The sequence below is a fragment of the Balaenoptera musculus genome, chromosome 11 (assembly GCF_009873245.2).
Source record: "Balaenoptera musculus isolate JJ_BM4_2016_0621 chromosome 11, mBalMus1.pri.v3, whole genome shotgun sequence".
Taxonomy (NCBI): domain Eukaryota; kingdom Metazoa; phylum Chordata; class Mammalia; order Artiodactyla; family Balaenopteridae; genus Balaenoptera; species Balaenoptera musculus.
Genome location: NC_045795.1, coordinates 30,134,699 through 30,152,435, shown reverse-complemented (window position 1 = coordinate 30,152,435; position 17,737 = coordinate 30,134,699).

Sequence of the window (17,737 nt, the reverse complement as noted above, 5' to 3'; positions counted from 1 at the left end):
CAGGACCTTGGCCTCCTGGCTCAAGGCAGAGTTGCTTACAACTAACAGTCTCTCCCTCCTGTGGGCTCCACAGTGCCCTGTGCTTACCCTGCACGGCGCTTGTCACCCTGCACAGCACTCGTCACCCTGCATGGTCGGTCTCCCCTGTACCCTTGTGAGGTCTTTGAAGGCTGAGCCTGTGCCTAATTCATTCTTGATTCTCCAGGGTCTGGCACAGGGCATGGCACATAGTAGGTGCTTAATAAAAGTTTGTGAGATGAATGAATAAACCAGCGCGCTTTTCAGTTGTGAGTGGCAACATGCTACTGATCGCTTGGGACACGTGTCATAGCGAATTTCTTGTTAGAAAATCTTGAGGTCTTCAAACCTGGAAACCACGCTCTTTCTTCCTTCCCTTTTCACTATTTGTGCAAACTCAAGGTTCTAATCCCACGATAATGTGACTCTCATTTGCAGGAGTTAGGAGTTGGGCCGGGGTTAGAACCCTCGGGAATTGCGCTGCCGCTGAACTGCTCCAAGAACATCTACTTGACCTTGACTGAGAAACAAGAATGGGAACGAGGCACATACTGCTTAACACCGTCAGGGCGGTGTCTGCCCACCTCGGGGCTGTTGGCACACACCCCGCACAGATCCCATACTCCACTACGATCTTCGAAGTGGGGTCCAAAATATTCCATAGCATGAACGTAGGGTCATTTTATTATAGTCAGGGCTAGAACAAGGACGGACCCAATCTCTCGGTGTCTGATTTTGATTTAGAGGGCAAGGGCGTGGTGTTTTCACAGGGTTTTACTGGATCTGAGAAATATTTGTTTTTTGGTGAATATGCTGCCATTTATATTGACCACATGGCTTCATCGGTAGAACTCCAAACTCGTAAGGGCTGTTGGGTAGAACGGTAAGCAAATTTTAGGGAGCACGTATCAAGCTCCCCCGTGACTTTTCTTTGGGGGGTCAGCCTTAAATTCCACAAGTGTTAGGATGCTAATCCTAAAGAAATTCCCGTAGCCTGTGGAAAGAGAGAATTTTCTCATACATCTCTATTTCTACTTAGAAGGGCGTTGTGGTATTATTTTATGTGCAAAGTAAGATAGTAGTTAACATCTGAGTGCTTACTACATGCCAGGCACAGTGCTGAGTGCCTTCACACAGATTATTTCATTGACTGTTGGCGATAATCAATCTATAAAAGATGAGAAAATGAAGATTCAGAGAGTCCAGGTGACTTATCTAAAGTTACCCAAGCAGAAGCTCATGGAGCTGGGATTTGAACCAACATTTGGCCCCAAAGCTTGACTATTTCTTCCCTTTACACACACAGGCTCTCCTAATGAACATGGGGCAATTATCTCTATACTGTGGCCACAGTCCCCAAGCAGCTTGGAGCTTTGGAAAATATTTTGACAATTCTCACTCAGATGGACCAGCAAATACTCTTTATTTTGCTTGAGAATTTTCCCCATTTCTTGCTCCTTTGTCTATTCAGCTTGGAGACCAACCTCAGGGAATGAAATCTCCCTCCACCTACAGCACCTGTTCTCACCCATCGCTTTAAGCAGCAGCCAAGCTGACATACGCAGCTTCACTTACCAGGACAGGTCCCTCTGGTGTCAACAGAAGGGGTCCCTGCCAGACTGTCGCCATCCTCTGCTGCCCTCCCCGCTCTCTTCCCAGCGCTGAAAAGCCTGGGGCCTGGTGATGCTAGTAAGGCTGGACCCAGGTACGCTCTTGAACTTTAAGCCTTAAATGGGCCATTTACAAGGGAAAGAGCCCTTCTGTGCAAGTCTCACTGTGAAGTTGCAAAGGATGTACACCATTCTGCCCAAAACTCCCACGGTGGGCACGCACAGCCAGGGGCCTTCTTGACGTATTTTACTCTCATCTTTACCTCCGAAGAACTGAAGGGAGAAATCATAGGAGTTGGAAATTCCGACGAACCATTTGCTGTCAGTTGTGGTGCTGAGGCTGGGTGAGTCTTGTTCTCAGAAGATGGTGAGAGACTGTGGACCGAGGCTGCCAATCACCCTTCATCTGGGGAGGAGGATTTAGTCCCATCGTCAACTTGGGAAGGAAAATGAGGCAGTTAGGAAAAAGTGAATGGCGGGGATGCACTTTTATTTCCTTAAAAGCATTCTGTATCCAAAGAGGCACACGGCCAGGGTCTCAGGCAACCTTGGTGGACTTTGAAAGTTTTCACTGGGGAAGGAGAGGGAGGGCAGAGCAGGGGAAAACCCACCTGGGACAGGAGTGAATTTTGAGCTAGTAAAAAGTTGTTGATCTTTGTCAGGTTCCAACTTTTGACAGCTGCTAAATAAGGCACCGGAGGAAATAGCTTCAGTTTTATAATTTGGAAGGGGAAAAGGAAAATTCATCAGGGCTAAAGGCACAGAAGGGGCACGAGGGGCTTTCCTGGGCCTGTACCGAGGCTTCTAGCGGTGACTCATTAAATCTGGGTATATGGAGAGATTTGGGGTCCTGCAAGGACAAAAAAGACACATTTCCTCCCCTCTGAGCTTGGGCACCCACTATGACAAGCTTAAGGCAGAGCCTGTCAGGACATCGCCTCTATGCAGCAGCCCCATCTACTGGATTCTTGCGTGGAAAACAGTAGCCCAAAGGCCCTCTGCTGCCTTAGTCTCTTCAGAGGTTTTTCTCTACATTAAAACATATTCTGATGTTGGTCAAGGCAATCTCCCCTGCCCTCTCCACCATGCCTTTGATCAAGATGAACATTTCTCTAAATGCACACACACCCAAGAAAGATAAGACACAGACCCACGAGAGATGAATGAATTGAGGATGGGGCAGCATTGAATTTTCAGGCTTCGGAAGACAGAATGATTTCCCTAGTGGGGGATTGAGGGCCAGAGAGGAGGAGTTATTTGCTGAAGACACACAGCTGGTAAAAGGCAGCCCTGGGGCTGAAACCCCCTCTCTGATGCCCATGTTAGTGCTTCTTCACCTGTGACAAAGTGACTTGTAAATATTCAGGGTGGCTGAATCTCGAGAGAGGCTCTGGTCGTAGAAACCACAGCACCAGTCGAGGAGGGAGGTGGTCCTTTAGGCTGTTTCTCTCTCAAAGTCTCCAGGTCCTTGGGGACCCATAGACTTGGAGTCCATGCAGAGCCTGGGTGACGTGTGAAGTACCTCCAAGCCCTGCCCACCCACAGGGTCTGGACTCTTTCCTGTCAAAGTCACTGCTTCTAGACCAGTGTTGCCCAGTAGAAATTCCTGCAATGATAGAAATGGTCTATATCTGCACGGTCCAGTATGGTAGCCACAAGTGACTACCTAGCACTTGAAATGTGGCTAGTATGAATGAGAATCTGAATTGTAAAGTTTAATTTTAATTAATTAAATATCCACATGTATTTACCTAATGGACAACGCAGTTTTAGAAGGGCCTGTTGACATGTGTCCATCGTTTGGCTAACAAGGTATAGTTTCCTTGTTTGGTATAACCTGGTAATTATCAGGTGTGTGTGGAGAGGACGGGGCCCAGGATGGGACAAAGCAGCTCGAGCAAACAGCGCTGGAAGCAAAACTCTGGGTTTGTAATATGGAATCTTGCTTCTACTCCAGAGAAGCTGCTCGGGTTTGGGAGAGGCCTAAGTCCTGCAACTCTATTTCCTCACCTGTAAAATGGGACAGGTTGGTGGGTTTTGCCCCTTTTGCCACTAAGGAGCCTTTTCATTATTTTTCCCCCGTAGACTCCTTGTTTAGAAAAGAAAAGTTCGTCAGTGCTACAAACAGCATTCATTCAGTAGTAATTGCTGCATTTAAAAATGATATACTACTTATTAGAACTTTTATCAGCACCAGCTAACCAGAATGATCATATTGAATTGATGCAATTCCATCCAAAAAAGACGGAGACATAATTAGCCCGTCCAGTCTCACATGGCGCACATGTATGTTTTAGGAACAGCTTTTTAAAATAGAGTGTCTCTAGCACCCCCATTACTGCCTGCCAGGATGTTTAAGGGGCTCAGTGACCCAGGTTAGCATCCAGATAGGATGCTCTCTGAATCCCATCCGGGTCCGAGAGTTCCGAGTCTAAGGAGGCTTTGACAGGTGGCTCTGGAGGTCGGGTGAATGACCTGGTACAGCACTTCTTGTGGAGCCCCAGGCCTTGCTGGGGGGAGGGTGGTGAAATGCAGGTGGGAAAACCGTGCAGGAGGATTTCATCCAATTCCCCCTTCTGTTTAGGGCACTGCTTGGGGGCCGCGGGAGATGCTAGAGCCATCAGTCCAGAGCTGCCACCAGCGACCACATCAGGCCATCTTCCCTCCCCTCCAGCCACCACCTCTACCAGCAGGGGACAGAGCATGAGGTGAAGGGCCATTTGCTTCCCAGCATGCGACCCTCCAAGGCTTGTGGAAGTGCCACAGAGAGGGTGGGGGGAGGAGACCCAGGGCAATGAGGCAGAACTTGAGACAAATTTCCACAGGCAGCTGTAGGGAAGCTCCTCCTCCCCTCTGAGGGTCCCTGAGAGCAGAATGGTTTCTTTGAAGGACAAACTCGCAGGCTGAGCTAACACCTGTGCAGCACCTCTGTGCGCCGGCCTCCGTTCCCTCACTGGATCCTTACATCTGGCTGTTCTCTATGAGGGAGGAGATGTTAGTCCACCTTGTATGGAAGGAGGTGAAGGGCCCGGGAGCCCAAGGGGCCAGCTCAGGTTATGAAGTTATTTAGCTGGTAGATGACAGCTCTGAGATTCACATCCAGGACTGCCAGTGACCTGAACCTGGGTGATATGACAGAGCCCTCGAAGGAAGAACACAACCCGTGATGATCTGAGCATCCTTACTCCTGTTACCTAGTACCATGTTGGCAAGGAGCTCCCTCTGGCTCTCTTTGGTACCCACATCACCTGTCCTTCGCCGGTGGCTGCCAATTTGTATGTGTAAGTTTCCATTCTTGAAAAATCTTTCCCAGGCTGTCTAATTTTATTCTCCCAAGAATGCCAGCAGGGAGATGAAGCCAACCTCTTTGTTCCCATTTTATAGATGCAATAAACTGAGGCCCAGGGAACAACATGACTTGGGCATTGGTTTCAGGGTTGGAGTGGCTAAGTGAAAGGGAAATTTTCTGGCTGGTACATTAGCCCTTTTGACCAAAGGGGCCAAAGTGTCCATCCTACAATGTCGGTACTCTTCTGACATACTTTTGGTGTTGATGTTGGTGGTAAAGAGGTTTTTGTTCCCTCTAGTTTTGATAAGGAATCAGAGCTCCGATCTCAGCAATTTCTGTAGTGCTGACAGAGATTCCAAAATCTTTAGATGCTTCCAAAATCTTGCGAGAACCAGATTTTCCCAGTGTTTGTGTGTGTCAGTGTGCGGTGTCTGCGTTAATCCTGTCTTTGAGGGACCTGGGAGAGGCCCCCTTCTCTCAAGGCCAGGTGCAAGCTTCGATACGCTGCATTAATCAAAGCAGCTAGTAAGCATGAAGGTGCTTTTGAAAAATCACAGCATCCTGGGTCCAGGTGGGGACTGAAGTAACAGGAACCCATCTTGTCTGTCCAGGCTGGGGCTCGACAGAGCGTGGTCCATGGGACAGCTTGTATGGATGTTCTTACTTATTTTTAGGTAAATATTAACTGAGCACCTACTATTTGCCAAACCTTGTCTCAGACACTTGCACGGCCATCATCCCTTTGAATAAGGCTCACGTTTAATTTGGGTTTTATTTGGGAGCGTACTTGAGCATCTGGAATAAGATTAAAATAATCATAGCCCTCTCTTTTTCCCTTCTTAACTTTTCAGATTTTATTTCCCAGGAGATGGTGTTCAGTTGTTTGATGATGAAGGACTTTTTTTTTTTTTAACATTAAATGCTTGCCAAGGAGGTGTGTTCTATGGAGGGTGTACATTAGACTGGAATGAGAGTCTGCGGTGAGGGCAGCTTAACCAGGGGGAGGGGACGGCAACATTAATAAACTGAGATCATAGAGGAACGGGGGTGGGGAGCTCAGGGCCTTTGTTGGAAAGATATTAATGGGGATCATGCTTACATTCTTAGCTGAGGAAACTATTTGATCTCCTGAGCATAGCTCTGATGTCTCTTATGATATGTATTAAATGTAAAACCCCCTTCCACTCAGAAAGTCATTTGTCAAATCAAGTGGTTGGAAGTTTCTATAAAGTCCTGGAGATTCAGAAAGAAAGATGGACATGGCTGGTCCATCAGCAGCCGTAGTGAGACTGTGATGTTATAAATGGGCTGGGGAAGGTTCTGGAGGATGGGGATCTTCACAGCCAGTTCAGAGCCTCTGAAGATTGTCTTTTGGGGTCTGAACTTCATGGTTTTTGTGGGCAAACATGGGGGATGGGAGAAACAATTACCCTGACATTAATAAAGGGCCTATTATGTGCCAGGAGCAGAGTGGGGAGTTTTAAAAATCCATTTTCTCATCTAATGCGGACAATGATCTCATCAACCACGGGTCATGACTCCTCTTTAAGGGCCTGGCGGGGACAGGGGAGGAGGAGAAAGAGGGCAGGAGGGGTAGAGAGGGCCTCACGCTGCCCTTAGGGCCACTCTAACTCATGGACAAACAGAGAAAATGAGCCATCATTCCCTGTCATTTTGGGGTGCTTCTAAAGGATATTCTGGACAAAACTATCTCCCCCACTGGACTAAAATTCCAAACAACTGGGCCACTAGTGAATCAGATTTGAAGCATGAACCACGCACGGATTCCAGAAGCCCCTGTTAAAATGCCCCCAAGATTCCCTGTGAGAGAAGAAAGGTATTCCTAGGTTCCACATACATGCGTTAATATACGATATTTGTTTTTGTCTTTCTGGAACCTAGAAAAATGGTACAGATGAACTGGTTTGCAGGGCAGAAGTTGAGACACAGATGTAGAGAACAAACGTATGGACACCAAGGGGGAAAAACCGCGGTGGGGTGGGGATGGTGGTGTGCTGAATTGGGCGATTGGGATTGACATGTATACACTGATGTGTATAAATTGATGACTGATTAAAAAAAAAAAGAAGAAGAAAGGTACTCCTGGCATCGCCACGTAATTATTTCTCAGGTTAGTGGAAATCGTGGGTGTTGGTTTAAATGAAAGGGATGGAGACCCAAAGTTTTTCTTAGATAGATCTCACCTCTCTCTCTGGGCATTCAGGTATCAGCAAAGACCAAGTTTCCTACCTGGAGCCTATGAAGTCTCTGTTGTTCTCTGCAGGTGAAGTCCAGGTAGTAGTTTACCTCTGTATTATGTCAATCATGAAGGCAGCGGGCAGGGCTGATAATTTATAGGACGTTGGTTTGGCAGGGCCGTTGCGTGTCTTTGGGATGGCATGGCAGTCATTGGAGAAAGGGGAAGGGTAGTGAAGGTAGGAAAAGAAGACCCCTGCTCACCCGCTTGATCGTCACAACCAACTGGACAGCTAAGGTACTCGAAGGGAATGTTGGGAAAACCAGGCAAGAATCAGAAGTAAGCAACACAATCAGTTGGAGCCTGAAAGGAGTAAGTTCTTCCAGGGAAAAGTAAAAGGTGAGCAGTGATCTGGTAAACGTGATCCTGCACATGGACCGAGGTTAATACAATTTCTCAAGAGTTTCTTAGGCATCATGTGAAGTGCTTTATATGGAATGTCTGATTTCCTCCTCAAAACTACCCTAAGAAGATACACTTGACACACACAGACACCTACACACTGTGTTTGTTGGTTTTTTGTGTTTTTTTGTTTGTTTGTTATTGTCTGTTAGCACCCACTAGAAACTAAGTTTCCATATTTTACAAATGAGCAAACAGAAAATTTTCTAGTCTGTGGAGTGAAGGAAGAAATATGACCAGTTACATCTTCACTAGGACCATACAATCTGAACAATCCAGTAGCTTATGAGAAACATGAATATGCCTGGTATGGAAACCAGAGAAAAAACGTCTCTTGTGAAATGTATGGATGATCCACTATCACCAAATTGCACAATTTTAAACCATATTATACCCAAACCTATACACCCAGATGAGGGCTGGGCTGTTAAGATGACCACCTCTGCCCAATATTAATGGCATCATAACTGGAGCTTCTGGAGGGAAGTGTCTCTCACCTCCACTGGATGGGGTACTGGTCTGTAGAAGGAAATTCGTCCTCCCTGGAGATGGTAGCCGACTTTTCCAGTGGCATGGCCACAGCTAGAGATATGACTGTCCTCCGTGGTGGCCAATTATCATCCTGGGAACACGGTTTTAATTCTTTGGAGGTTGAGTCAGGTCCGGTGAATAAAGTCAATGTTCAAACTGAACTTCTGAGGGAGAAATGACAAAGCTGATGTTCTTTACAGCCCGTAAATCAATCCAGTTCCTAGAAAGAAGTTCCAAGGCTGTTTTGGCTGTTTGGCTGTTTGGGCAGCAGTCTTGGAATAAATGTATATGGCTTCCCGAGACGACGGCTTTGGGGATAGTGTTCACTTGTAAGTGTAAGTTCTGATGTATCAAAGTAATCAGTTGTGTTATCTTGTGTGTCTTGATTTCCCAACTGAAATATAAAATCCTGAAAGCTGGGGGCCAGAGCAGAGGCATTAGCTTAACTCTTGTGGGTGGAAGTATTACCTGATTTCATCCCTCCCCACCCCTTGTTTCTTTCAACGTCTTTCCCTCCCATGACAGGCAATTCCATTCTCTGAACAAAATCCTTGGAATTACACAACTCTTCTCTTCCTGCCACCCTCCACGTCCAGTTGGTCAGGCAATCCTATTGCCTCTACCTTTAAAATATACCCGCAGAAAGAAGGCCTCTTGAAACTTCCATGGCTCCTATCCACGTCCTCCTTCCCTGCCACCTCCCCTGCCCTGGGTACTTGCAGCAGCTTCCTAGCTGGTCCCCTTGTCGTCCCCCCCCCCTGCCCCCACCTTTGCCTCCAGTGGTCTGTTCCCTGCCAAGCAGCCGTTTAGAAATCAGGTCACTCCTCTACCAAAATCCTCCAGTGGTTTTGGTGGTTGGCAGACTAATGGCCCCCAAATGTCCATGGCCTGATGCCTGGAGCCTGTGTGTCACCTCACGTGGTGAAAGGGATGCTGCAGATGTGATTAAGAGGATGGGCCTTGACATGGGGAAGGTACCCTGGGCGACCCGAGTGGGTTCAACCCTAGTCCCACAAGTCTCTAAGGGTGAAGAACCCTGCCAGGCTGAGATCAGAGGTGGACTTGTGGGTATGGAAAGGTGGTCAGAGGAATTTCAGGTGAGAAGGACCTGACACCCTGCTGCTGGCTTTGAAGGTAGAGACAAGGAGGCCAGGAGCCAGGGAGTGATGTCAGCCTCTGGAAGCTAGAAAAGGAGGCAAGGGTTTCTCCCCTGGAGCCTCCAGGAAGGAACCCAGTCCCACTGACACCTTGATTTCAGCCCAGTGAGAGCCATGTCTGACTCTGACCTCCAGAACTGCAAGATGATACATTTGAAATATTTGAAGCCACAAAGTTTGCCTACAACAATTTATTATAGAGCAATGAATAGAAATAAACCCAAATGATCTATCTGGTCCTGCCATCTTTCTGACTTCATTTCCTTCTACCCTCCCACAGGCCTCATTACAAACAGTGCCCCCTGCTGGCCCTTGTTTTCTGTCTCTCTCTTACCTGGCTTTGCTGTTCTTCATAGTGGTCGCTACCACTTGACGCACACAGACACCTACACGCTGATATTTATGTGCTTGTTTGTTTTTTGTGTTTTTTTTTGTTGTTGTTATTGTCTGTTATCACCCACTAGAATGTAAGATCCAAGAAGGCAGGGATTTTTGCCTGTTTCCCCTCCCTCCCCCGCTTTCCTGGTATAGTGCCTAGAATATGGCACATAGCAGCTGTTCAAGAAATACTTTTTGAATGAATGATGGTATGAACAAGGTATTCATTGTCCTATGCTATAAACAAACCCCTTGCTATAATGTACTGATTATTGTCTGCTTTGGTTGGACGTAAAATTAGCCCTCAAAAATCAGTTCCCCAAACAGGTGATTCATCTGGGACAACCTAAATTTTCTTCTTTAGACTATGATGAGACTCGCTGTTTGTATCCAAAAACCAGAATTAGAATAATGTCACCCCTGTCCCTACAAACTGCCGGGATGGTAACTTCTGCTCACAACACAGGACTTACTGTTCTAGCCCAGTGGCCCCTCACTGGCTTGGTGACCTTGGGCAAAACACTTTCCCCTCTGGGAGTTCATTTCCTCCTGTGTTAAAGGGGGAATAGACGACGATTGCTTGGACCTCTTCCACCTCTAAGATTTTCAGCGTCCACTGATTCTGTCACTGCTTGGCTTGTTCACGGTGGTTAACTGTAGGAAGGCTGGGGCACCATCTCTCCACATGCCTTTGAGAGAGGAATGTTAGTTTCTTCTCTGCCCCTGGAAGCGCACTGGATTCCTGAAGCACAGGTAGGGTGTGGGTGTGTGTCAGCCAGTGTCATCACCAGGAAGGTGGGGAGAAGTGATGGTGGGAGGAGACAAACAAGGTAGGGTGGCCGGGCAAGGGGTCAGGGAAGAGAAACAGATCATGACACATAAAAGATTCTTAAGCTCTTGGAGAGAGAACATTTTGAATCTGGGTGAAGAATGTTAATGGGAGGCATACTGAAGGAGGCAGGTGGCTGAGTTAGGAAGCAGGTCAGGAGCATGGAGTTTGAATTGACTTCTTCAGACAACAGTTTGGCAATATCTAATAAGGTTGAAGATAGGTGTGACCTATGACCCAGCAATTCCACTCTGCTTTGGACCGAATTGTGCTCCCCTCCTCAATTCACATGTTGAAGCCTTAACCACCCCAGTGGGATGGTATTTGGAGATGGGGCCTTTGAGACATAGTTAGGTCTAGATGAGGCCATGAGGGTGGGCTCCTCATGATGGGGTTAGTGCCCTTATAAGAGAGCTTACTGTCTCTCTCTGCCATGTGAAGACACAGTGAGAAGGTGGCTGTCTACAAGCAGGAAGAGAATTCTCACCAGATAATGACCATGCTGACACCTGTATTTTGGATTTTTAGCCTCCAGAACTGTGAGGAATAAATTTTTGCTGTTTAAGCCACCCAGTCTATGGTATTTTCTTATGGCAGCCCAAGCTAAGACACACTCCTAGTATTTACACTCTAGGGAAACTTTTGCATATGTACACCAAGAGATAAGCATATTTACAGCACCGTTGTTAAGCAAACAGTAGGAACAAACTATATATCCACCAGTAGTAGGAGAAATAAATAAATGGTGATATACATTCATACAGTGGAATTATATAGAAGTGGAAATGAATATATCCCTCTAGTCAAATTAATAAAGATGAATCTCCCAAGTTGCAGAAGAATATGTGTAGTATGAACCCACTTAACTAAAGTTCAGAGTTATGCACAACTCAATGATATATTATTACACACATCTATGTATAATATATACACACATAGTAAAACTACTGAGAAAAAAGCAAGGTGAAAAAAATACCCATAAAATTAAGGAGAGTGGATACCCCAGAGAAAAGGGTGGAGGGAATGAGAATGGGGTGGGCACACAGGTGGATTCAAAAGCATCTAGAATGTACTATGCTTAAGGCTGCGTGGTAGGGATTATTCTTTATACTTTCTATATAGTGTTATGTATATGATTCTGTATACATATGAAATATTTCATCATTAGAAAAACAATTTAAGCAATGAAACAAAACATAATAAAAGCATAGGTTTTGGAAGCAGGCCAACCTGGGCTGTGCTCCAGGCTCTGCTGCTTTATGAACTTGGGATCTGAGCAAGGCTCTTCCCTCTGAGACTAATGACACCTCCTCATGGGCATTGGAGGGGAAACCCAAGAATGAAGTGAGCAGAGCCCACACACAATAGGTGTTCAGCCATGGAAGCAATGATGAGGAAGGTGGGAAGAAGGCCTAAAAGAACTGTTAAAAAGCCTTTTAGGGGACTTCCCTGGTGGTGCAGTGGTTGGGAGTCCGCCTGCCAATGCAGGGGACATGGGTTCAAGCCCTGGTCCGGGAAGATCCCACATGCCACAGAGCAACTAAGCCTGTGCGCCACAACTACTGAGCCTGTGCTCTGGAGCCCGTGAGCCACAACTACTGAAGCCCGTGAGCCACAACTACTGAAGCCCATGAACCACAACTACTGAAGCCCGTGAGCCACAACTACTGAAGCCTGCTCTCCTAGAGCCCGTGCTCCACAACAAGAGAAGCCACCGCGACGAGAGGCCCTCGCACCACAACAAAGAATAGCCCCCACTCGCTGCAACTAGAGAAAGAGCATGTGCAGCAATGAAGACCCAATGCAGCCAAAATAAATAAATAAATAAATAACTTTTTTAAAAAAGGCTTTTATTCTTCTCAAGATTGTGAGAGGCGTTGCAAAAATTTTCAGCAGTAATAATGGGGTGCTTTGTAGTTCACAAACCCTCTCTTCCCTGGAGCTGACAACTCTTTGAGGCAAGTGAGAGCAGATAATGTTTGTCGAGAAAGAGTGAATTAGGAGGAGAGGCTGTGAATCTCACCATCACAGGGGCAGATGTTAAACACAATGGACTTTAGACTAAGCAGACCATGAGTTAGTACAGCTGTCGAGGGTTTGAACAGCTCACAGAACCAGATCGATTTGGTGGACATACAGGGAGCCCTGTGCCCCACAGCTGGGGCTTACATAGTCTTTCCTGTGTAAATGTTTATAGAAATTGGCCATATATTATGCAATAAAGGTTACTAAGTTTCCAAAAAATCAGGAACACACAGACCACATTTTCTGACTCTAACGCCATTAAATTAGAAACTGATGACAGAAAAATAACACACGTATAATTGGAAATTTAAATTTGGGAGTCAAGATAAAATGACAGGGTTTCCCTGGTGGCACAGTGGTTAAGAATCCGCCTGCCAATGCAGGGGACAGGCCCTGGTCCCCTGCAGGGTTCCAGCCCTGGTCCCCGAAGAGTCCACATGCCACGGAGCAACTAAGCCCGTGTGCCGCAACTACTGAGCCTGCACTCTAGAGCCTGTGAGCCACAACTACTGAAGCCCACATGCCACAACTACTGAAGCCAGTGCGCCTAGAGCCCATGCTCTGCAACAAGAGAAGCCACCGCAATGAGAAGCCCGCGCACTGCAACGAAGAGTAGCCTCAGCTCGCTGCAACTAGAGAAAGCCCGTGTGCAGCAATGAAGACCCAACGAAGCCAAAAAAAAAAAAAAAAAAAAGATAAAATGACATCAACTCTGGCAGAGAGTTTTTAGAAGCTGTAAGTGGCTAGCAGTCTTTGCTAAGGTTGGGCTGACCTGGAGGCCAGGACTTGGAAGGTGATGCCGGTCCTGAGTTCTTACCTTTTATGATTCTTCTCCCGGATCCAGGCTTCAAGTGACTGCTTGCTGTATTCAGACCAAAGTATGTTATTGCTTTTACCCTACTCTGCCCCGTCACTCCTTTTTTCCATATCAAAATCTCCTAGCTGACTGTCAGGGGTAGCAGAGAACACATATTTGTTGAAAGCTGGCTGTGTAGCCGGTGCTGGGATTTGGGGCAAATAGACGAATTAGACAAAGTCCTTGTCCGCAAAGAGCTCACAGTTGAAAGGGGGAAGGAATATTATCATACCTATTGTATTTATATATATATATATATGAAAGAATATAATATAATCTATTCTTTATATTATATTCAATAGACCCAAACATAATCATGGGGCCCTGGGATGAGTGTCTTTCTAGAGGGATCCAAAAAGAATCTTTGGGTGGAGAGAAAGGCAGGACAGCGGGTGCATAGAAGCATGGGGTGGGATGTGGAAACCCAGCCCAATCAGGATACAATTTCAGGTGCATCTCAATTCAGGAGGACGGGAAGAGGAAGGGCAAATGGAACACCCTGGGGAAGAGAGATGTGAAAGAGGCTTGTTTGTTCGGGAAACAAATGCTCAGGGTGTGGGTGACGGAAGTGAAGAGTCTCCGTCTCCATGCAGGGGCTAAAAAATGAGAGACCTTGAACCCTAAGGAGTTTGAGTTGGATTCTGTAGGAGAAGGGGAGGTTGTTAGGCAGGGAAGCGACAAGGACTGAGTTTTTTAAAAGTAATCGCTGGCAGAAGAGGAGAAGATGAGTGGGAGGGAGGAAAGAGCAGACCAGGGCAGCTGGCAAGGGGGCTGCTGCGATGGTCTGGGTGAGGGTGATGAAAGCATGATGAATGGATTCTAAGATGCTGGAGACCAATACTCAATGTGTTATCCTCCCAGGAATTTTTATACTTTGACAGGGAACACTACCTTAACCCAAAGGAATGAAACTGTAAAGAGGGCAATTCCCTGGATGGTGACAAGCCAGCTAGAGAGAGGTTTCGGGGGTGAGGAGCCCTTAGGGGGTCCTTTAAGTAGATATCGTGTAGCGGGGGAGGGGGGGTGTCACTACATTGTCTTCTATGAGGTTCTGGTTTGTGGTCAACACGAATCTTTGTCCATGTTGCACTGTAAGTGTGATCATAATAGTTATAGCAGAAATGGTATAAAAACATAATTCAACCAGATTTGAAAAGGAAAGCTCTTTCTCCACCTAGATCATCCAACCTTAGCCAGCTGATTCTGAGAGCATGCACTTCCGCAAGGCGGTCAGTGCAATGACGTGATGGGTGGAAACCTGGGCCCCGACCAGCCCAGAGGTAGGAGGCTCTTCCAATCGGTCCCGTCACAGAAGCTGCTGCAGGGCTGCCACCTCCAGAGCTCAGGACAAGAGGACAGAGGCCCTGCCCAGGGAAATCCCTATGTTGCTTTCAGGTCTGGGATCAGGACTCTTCCTGAAACAGTTTCTCCAGCCCTGAACGATCATTTACCATCCTGGCCAGCACTTGAGTGGGTAGACAAGGTGTTTGCTACTCACAGTGATGGAGCTGCTGAGAAGAGTGGTCCTTTCCACACTTAAAGATGATGTTAGCCTATCTCTACCCCCCAGGGCTGCTTGGGTTCTTCTATGGTCGTGGGGACGAGTTTCCCTGAGCCACCCACACTCTCACCTGGCTTGTTTGTTGTCTGCACACAGGTATTATGAAGACAGCTGGCTGGAGCGGCAGGTGAGGGGAGGACGCATCCATGGCTCAAGGGTATGACCTGCTTGGGCTATCCAGTGTTCCCACACTTGGCCTTGTAAGCATGGCTCTTGTATACACTTGACAGAGGCGCCTCCCCAGGCTGGCCTGGGGGCATCTCTTCTCCATTCCCACATGGTTCTCTCAAGGCACAAACGTGAATAAGACAGGTGCACCCAGAGTCAACACAGCTCCAAGGAGATGGAAGCTCAGATTTCCTTGGGACCTAATTTCACTGGAGGCCAGCTGATCAACATGGATGTCCAAACATGGTCTAGTCATTCCCAGGACCAGAGTGAGCTGATAGCCCAGGTGGGGATCCACAAGCAATTTGCTTCTTTCTGCAGCTGTCTTGGCTCTGACCTTAACCTACTTCTGCAAAAATGGGTCTGCAGTCCATCTGATTAAGCAGATGTGACAGGAGATGCATCCTCTGGGCCGGGGAAGGGAAGACTGGGGTCTGGCTGCTTCTCAATCTCTACAATTTACATCATATCCTAACCAAGTCTAAGATGCCCCTGTGCAGTCCAGCCAGTGGAAGTGGTAGTGGCTGGTCCCTGGTTCTCCAGAAAGCTAGAACTTGGTGTGAGGGATGCAGAAGTCTCCCAGAATCCTCTGAGTGCTTGGCTCAAGTGGGAGGGGAGATGGAAGGTAGGTGGAAGATGGGTACAGAGATTTATAGCATGTACTCTGGAAGCAAAAGATGCCATTTTTTTTTTTTTTTCCTTCTGAATGTTGAGAGAGTGCTTGACTAATGGCTTGAGAACTTCCAGGAAGACTCTGGAGAGTTCTGGAATACTGATGGTCATTTGGACTCCGGCATTTGTCCTCTGTTGTAAAGGGGCTCACAGAAAGCATTCCGCTTCTAAACCTACTATGGCCCCCACTCCTACACCCCACTGCAGGGAAGACAAGGAAGACAAGACCTGCGTGTGGCACTCATACCTCAATCCCCGATCCCATGCAGGCTCGGAGGATAAGATTCTCTCTTCTGCTCCTCCCAGCCTTCCCCAAGTCAGACTTAGACTCTTGTAGCCAGAGGGACCCTAAGGAGACACCCAAGTCCAAGATTTTCAATCTTAAAGACGCTTGCCCTCTACTGAGAGCATGACAATTTTATGCTGACTGAACCCTGACTCCTGCTGTGGACAGATCTGGACCTTTTTTCAATTTGCATCCCTACTGGCTAAGGTTTTGTTGAACTTTGTATCTTGTGGTGTGTATTATGACAACAGTAAAAAAAAATCAATTTCTGAATATAAAATTAAATTACAATAATGGATATGTTTGTTTGAGAGTTCGTAAGCATGGAGTGAGGGGTTTGCCCTTGATCCTGAGGACAGTAGAGAATCATTTATGTAGCTCAGGATATGGCCAGGCTCAGGGCTCAGTGATTTATGCACATCTAGCCACTAATCCTCTCATCAACTCTCTTGAGATAGATACTGACAGTCCCATTTTGCAGATAAGGAAACTGAGGCTTGGGAGGTTGAGAGACTTTCTCCAGGTGTCATAGGTCAGAAGGGCAAAGGCAGGATTAGAACTCACGACTATTTCACCTCAAAACCTACGTGTTTTCCAAGATTCCAAGTGGGCTGGGGAGCTGTCACACCTTTGGGGTCCCTGTCTCATCATTATCAGGCTGGTGCAATATCCCTCGGGTCCCTTTCCAGATTTAACAGTTGGTTCAGGATTTCTCAGCAGACCATCTCCTTTTTTTAAAAATTGAGAGGTAATTAACGTATACTATTATATTAGTTTCAGGTATATAACATAATGATTCGATATTTGTATATATTGCAAAGTGATCTCCACAATTAGTCTAGTTAACATCTATCACTATACATAGTTACAATTTTTTTCTTGTCATGAAAACTTTTAGATCTACTCTCTTGGTAACTTTCAGATATGCACTACAGTATTATTAACTATAGTCACATGTTGTACATTACACCCCCAGGACATTTATTTTACAACTGGCCGTTTGTACCTTTTGACCCCCTTCACCCATTTTGCTCACCCCACCCGCTACCTCAGGCAACCACCAATCTATCTGTTCTCTGTATCTAGGAGCTTGGGGTTGGTTTTTTGTTTTGTTTTTTCAGATTCCACATGTAAGTGAGAATATATGGAATTTGTCTTTCTCTGTCTGTTATTTCACTTAGTATAATGCTCTTAAGTTCCATCCATGTTGTCACAAGTGGCAATATTTCTTTCTTTTTATGGTGGAGTAATATTCATATATATATATATATCACATTATTTTTTATCCGTTGATGAACACTTAGGTTGCTTCCATATCTTGGCTGTTGCAAATAATGCTGCAATGAACATGGGGGTGCAGATATCTTTTTGAGTTAGAGTTTTCATTTTCCTCCGATAAATACCCAGAAGTGGAATTGCTAGATCATATGGTAGCTCTGTTTTTAATTTTGTGAGGAACCTCCACACTGTTTTCCAGGGTGGCTACGCCAGTTTACCTCCTCACCCGCAGTGCACCAGGGTTCTCAGTAAGGCATCTCCTCCACACCCAGTTGGGCCTGTCCATATCCTACCTGTCTATTTGCCCCTCCACCACGAAACTTTCTCCAGACCACCTGTCCTTTCTGCGGATGCTCCGTCCCGTTTGTGCATCTCCCCTCATTGCCTTCTATTGTCATTCACTGTGCTGTTGTCTCAGTT